The sequence below is a fragment of the Macrobrachium nipponense genome, chromosome 2, assembly GCF_015104395.2.
Source record: "Macrobrachium nipponense isolate FS-2020 chromosome 2, ASM1510439v2, whole genome shotgun sequence".
Taxonomy (NCBI): domain Eukaryota; kingdom Metazoa; phylum Arthropoda; class Malacostraca; order Decapoda; family Palaemonidae; genus Macrobrachium; species Macrobrachium nipponense.
This window is the reverse complement of record NC_087201.1, coordinates 7,341,695-7,347,841: the sequence shown is the minus strand read 5'-3', so window position 1 is coordinate 7,347,841 and position 6,147 is coordinate 7,341,695.

Sequence of the window (6,147 nt, the reverse complement as noted above, 5' to 3'; positions counted from 1 at the left end):
TGCCGAGGCAATTCTGCGAACTTTGCAAATATCGATCCTCAGTCTTCAGTGCGCAGAACCACGAATGACCAAAGCCATTGCACTTGAAGATCAGGGAGAGCTAAGTTTAAAAAAAGAAATTAAAAAAAAAGATGCAGGCGATACGATAAACTATCTCATATTTACTTGCCAAATAATTATTGTTCGGTGGTTATTAATTACTTTGTCTGAGAAGCAAAAAAATTAAATGAATAAATGGAAACGTCTATAGTTACAAATTAATCAATCTAGCTAGGAGAAATTGATGATTTTCTTCCCATCTTGAGAACACCATACTATTTGTCTGGATCTATTGTTGTATCACTTTCATACAAGAATGAAATTGCTTTGAACAAGCGCCTATGTTTCCGTATTTCTGTCTCGGAGTACATGACTTCCGTGGATTACCGATTACTTTCTCTCTCTCTCTCTCTCTCTCTCTCTCTCTCTCTCAGCGGTTCAAATGGATTTGGTATAGAGAGACGTGTATTTACCACAGCAGTTACTGAAATTTGCATTCCCGTCCCGTGGCGTATTCCCGTAACCACAAGTTGTCAGAATACCAGGAATTCTCTTTAGCACAGGAATAATTTATTGATATAAAACCCTAGACAGCTGATCCTCACCTGAAGCGCAGTTGCCTGAAATGTAATAACTTTTGTAGATTGAAATAGATACCACATCAATTATTGTTGTTTCTGGCGAAGCCGAGTCTTCGTTGCAATCTTTTGTTCCACTGAAAATGCACCAGAGTAAAAACAAAATATTGGAACCTATATACATACAATAATATAAATATCTAATCATAATAGATCTATATCTATATTATATATATAATATATATATATATATATATATATATCTATATATATCTATATATATAATATATTATATATATATATATATATATAGAATCATTATTGATATTATATATATATATCTATATAGATATAATAATCTATTATAATATATATATTATATATATATAGTATATTAATATATATACTTATAATATATAATAGATAAGATATATAATATATATATAGATATTATATATCTATATATATATATATATATTATATATTGGACTATAATATATATCTATATTTATATATCTATTATATATAGATATAGAAAGATAATATATATATATAAATATAAAGTATAATCTTTTTTTAAATATATATAATATATAATATATATATATAATATATATAAAGTAGGATCGATGTTTCTGACAGCTTTTCTCCACCTGGCTCGGTCAAAGACTTACTCCTCTGACAATTATTTGTCTCTCAGATATTCTTCAACAACAACCATGCATCAAAGCTGGTTTCACTACTGTCTTATATACACTCTTCTTTTAACCTTTATGTTGATTCAGTTGTCGCGCAAGATGCCTGACATCTTTCTCCAATTTTTCCATCCAGCCTGCGCTCAGTGTGTTATTTCTACATCTATAAATTTCCATCATTAGCTACGGTTGAGCCAAAATAAAGATAGTTAGCGAGATAAAACTTTGAATGAACCTGTTTCTATACAGCATGTAGGCTCCCCCTCTGTAGGTAAGAATATCTACACTCGTATCAACACTATTTACCTCTGTATATATGATACTCAATTGGACGAATTCAATAATAGAATAACTACAATAGGAATTGGAGAAGAAATCATTCAAATACAAAGCGACTGAAAGGAAAGACGTCAATAACCCAAGAATTAAAGCTGTCCATCACCAATGAGACTTAGATCTCACACGCCATCATGTCATTCAGTGGTACCTTCAAGCTATCAACGTCTCCAACCTTCCTGTTCATTAAACTTCACAGCAGGGTTACAGTCATACTCTCTCTCTCTCTCTCTCTCTCTCTCTCTCTCTCTCTCTCTCTCTCTCTCTCTCTCTCTCTCTCTCTCTCTCTCTCTCTCTCTCATAAATCTGTTCTAGAATGATTACATCTGCGTGGTGTCCTGTATAGTGCCCGATACTCCTGAGATGTGGCTGATAAAACTGCAAGATTATTCCGACATTCGGTTGCATAAGTGTTAGCTTCAGAAAGCTCTACTATAACAAATCAATAAAGGAATAAAATAATATTGATAATTCTCTAATTAGATAAGAAATTATCTAATAAATGAATATATATATATATATATATATATATATATATATATATATATATATATATATATATATATACATGATGCAATATATTAAAATCACAATTAGATATATAAATGAAATCAATTCATTATTTGAAGACAACAAATAACTAAAACAAGTGGACTAAAAATGGATAAAATTCTGAAGTATAGATAATAGAAAACAAAATGAAAAGATATAATAACTAATCTAAACCGAGCAAAGCTAATACTTCAAATAAATAAACGGAAAATTAACGAGACAGGTAAATAATATAGAATAAATATAGTTTAATGAAAATTTCATAAATATGTATAATTGAATCCAGTTAGTTGATAGCATCTGGCACATGAATCATACCACCAGTATTATCATGGCCTCTCGAAAATATGCAGCCCTTCTTTGTTCTAATATTACTGACCTATCTCTCTCTTTGCCGAGAATTTTTTTTTGTTTTTCATTTGTGGATATTTCAGATAATTCTTTGGGCATATTAAACAATTGCCACTCTTTGAATACGTGAGTTCGTCAGCATCATCAGCCTGTTTGTTCAGGTGCTTCGTCTTTTCACTGCTAAATCTACGTTTAAGTTTACTATATGGTCTTAGCAAGATCTGCTTTTCGTTCTTCAACTTATCTCTGGATTTTGCTTGCATGTAGCTTTCGCTTTGGCTTTGGTTAGGCCTCCATTCTCATCCGTAATCCAAGTTCTTTACTGGGCTAGTGAGTTGTGTACTCGCCTATCAATCTGGTAGCCCGCGTTCGCCCCGCCGCTGCTAAAGGGGAACTAGAAGAATTTATTTTTGGCGATTAGAGATTCATTTCTCGAGATTATGTGGTCCGGATCCCACAATAAGTTGTAGGTGCCGTTGCTAAGTAATCAATTGGTTCTTAGCTACGTAAACAGAAATCTAATCCTTCTGGCTAGCCCCAGGAGAGCTGTTAATCAGCTCAGTGGTCTTGTAAACTAAGATATACTTAGTTTTCTTTTCCTTTTTCCCGATATCCGAGGTTTCCCTCTTGTTACCAGATATCCAATTACTTCTTTTACAGTTGATTGAAATGCAAATCGAAAGTACAGTCAATTATTTTGACCTTAAATTATCTTGCAAGGCCAAGTCAGTCTTACAGTTAGCATCAGAGTTTTTCTTGAGGTCGGCTGATAGGTGACCAATTCCTCAATTACCTTTTATCTTGGCAGTATTTCTAGGTACACTTTTCTCCGATTTGCTAATTGTTGGAAAACTCTTTGGTTGGTAAATGCTTTCCCCAAGAGCTTTTTTTACATTCTCCAGAATGTAGATATTAATAGGTAAATAACATTCATTTATGTATGATAACTACCACTTACCCCATATAGCTCTTTTAAGGACTCTTGAAAACTATTTGGAATCAGTCGGATAACTTTTACTCTCCGGAGGGAGTTGGGGGAGGAGAGGGGTAGGGTTGGGGCGGGGGGGCGGGGGGGGGGGTGGGGGGTGGGGGGGAGAATGTGCTGGTTGTAATGAAATACCAACTACATAAGACCGTCTGAGTGATTGCACGTTGGAGAGTGTACGCGGCTGTCGTCCATAACGTTTCTAGTTCTTCAATAAAATTAACTTTATTTTTTGCACCGATTTATACTGTCATTCAATGTCATTTCATACATTTCTCCATGAATTAAATGATTCGCTGCAGAATGTAGTTCATATTCGGAATAAAGCAGATAGATGCCAATATTTTCATAATATAACAGTATGATTCAGTAAGCCACACCGTGTGACTTTCTATAAATCCTAATATTCTTATGAAATATAAAGCCAAGTACAATAAAATCACTTGCTTTCGGATCTCCACGTTATCAGGGATACTTAATAGAAAAGAATTTTAAACGTGAGAAATTCTAGACTTTTCTCACTCGCAATGATAATAAAATTCACTAACTCCGTCGGCTGAATCCGGCTGAGATTAGAAATAGAAAAAAATTATATATATTAGGTATATTAATATATATATATATATATATATATATATAAGGTATATATATTATATATATATATATATATATATATATATATATATATATATATATATAGGATATATATATATATATAAAATACACATACACACATTTCTCCTATATGGATACTCGATGGCAAAAAGATCATTTAGTTCATCCGTTTTCACTTTTGGTATAATTTCACTCTTTTATCATGTATGCAAGTAAAGTCGTAAAAAAAAAAAAAAAAAAAAAAAAAAAAATCTTTCCTTCGTCAAAATATCCTGTTTGATTCCCAATCAGCGTGTCCGAGAACATACTTGTAGAGATTCTAAACAATCATTATATATATATATATATATTATATATATATATATATATATATATATATATATATATATATATATATATATATATATATATATATATATATATATATATATATATATATGTCTCTCTCTCTCTCTCTCTCTCTCTCTCTCTCTCTTTCTTGAGCAAGCGAGCTTTCGTCTGGAGCTGCCAGAAATCCTCGGGCTGGGAAGCTGAGGGTGGACTGATCTTGGAGCTGTTGTTGTTGTTGTTGTTGGAGATTAAGCCAGCCTTGTGCTGGCACGGGCTGTATTCAACCGTGTAATTCAGCACGCTGCACTGCTGAAATGCCTGAACGAGGGCTTCTACCTCATTCTCGACGTCGATTTGAACTAAGATGTCGTCGATATATCGTCCATATCTGCGTTGTTGCTGCATCTTTGCGAAGACTCGTTCCTCCACCGGTGCCATATAAAAGTTAGCGAAGAGTACCCCCAGTGGGGAACCCATCGATACGCCGTCATTTTGGCGGTACATCTGGCCACGGTGGGTGGAGAAAGGGGCCTTCTTCGTGCAGATCTCCAGCAGCGTACGAAGCGAGGCTTCGGGTATGTTGAGGGGCGCCGTCGACTGACTCATGTAGACACGCTCAAGGATGATGTCAATAGTTTCGTCGACAGGCACGTTCGTAACAGGGACTCTACGTCCAGCGAGGCGAGAATCCCGGTGCCTGGGGGCGTCCTTGATGAATTTTTAGCAATTCTACTGACGACTGCAGGCTGTACCGACTCGGGACGTAGGGGGTCCAAATTTGGTTAAGACATTTAGCCAAGGCGTAGTACGTAGGGGCGGGCGTTCTGGCTGATGATCGGTTGTGAGTTTTTATGTTACCGTATAGATAACCCAGGCTGTAGTCTCCTTGAATGGGGCGGGAGGTGGACAGCGTTAGTCGTACCAAAAATATCGACCTGATTATTTACTACCAGAATCGGAGACGCGCGACCTTATTATGAAAAATATCTCCTCTCCACAGGTACGAGACCCCCTGAAGCAGACGCATGTGTTGTACCAGTATACATGCCCAGTCCGCGGTTGCAGCGGCGCCTACGTTGGTATGACTACCATGCGCCTGTCGAAAAGATTCTCATGCACGCCCACCAAGAGGGGCGCTATCAAGAATCACGCCGCACCAAACATCGAGGCCATCTCCCAGGATGTGATCATCCAAAACACGAAGATCATCGGGAAGGCCACTGATGCCCGTCGGTTACGCCTGCTGGAGGCGCTTCTCATCTAGCAAGTAAAACCTACACTAAATACGACGCAGGAAGAATTTCTCCTCCCCATGAGTATGAGAAGACCTGCCTCCAACAATGACACCACCGAGCACGACATCTCCACGGAAGACAACGCCCCCGACGAGATAATCCTGCAGCCAACCATATCAAGTTAGCCGTGACTTCCCGTAGCGTAGTAAAAACGCCCATCAACGTAACCGCGCCGCTAAGGAGGTTAAGGCGGCTGCAGGACTTACAGCATCACAACCATCAACGCGTGTAAAGTTGGCTTGAGACCTGGTTCAAGCCACCAATGAAAACGAAGACCTACCGCCACCAACCAATAGTAGATCAGCATGGGGCAGACCCCTGCTGTCAACCCCAAACATAAAGGAGGACGGACACCACTCCAAGATCTGAGC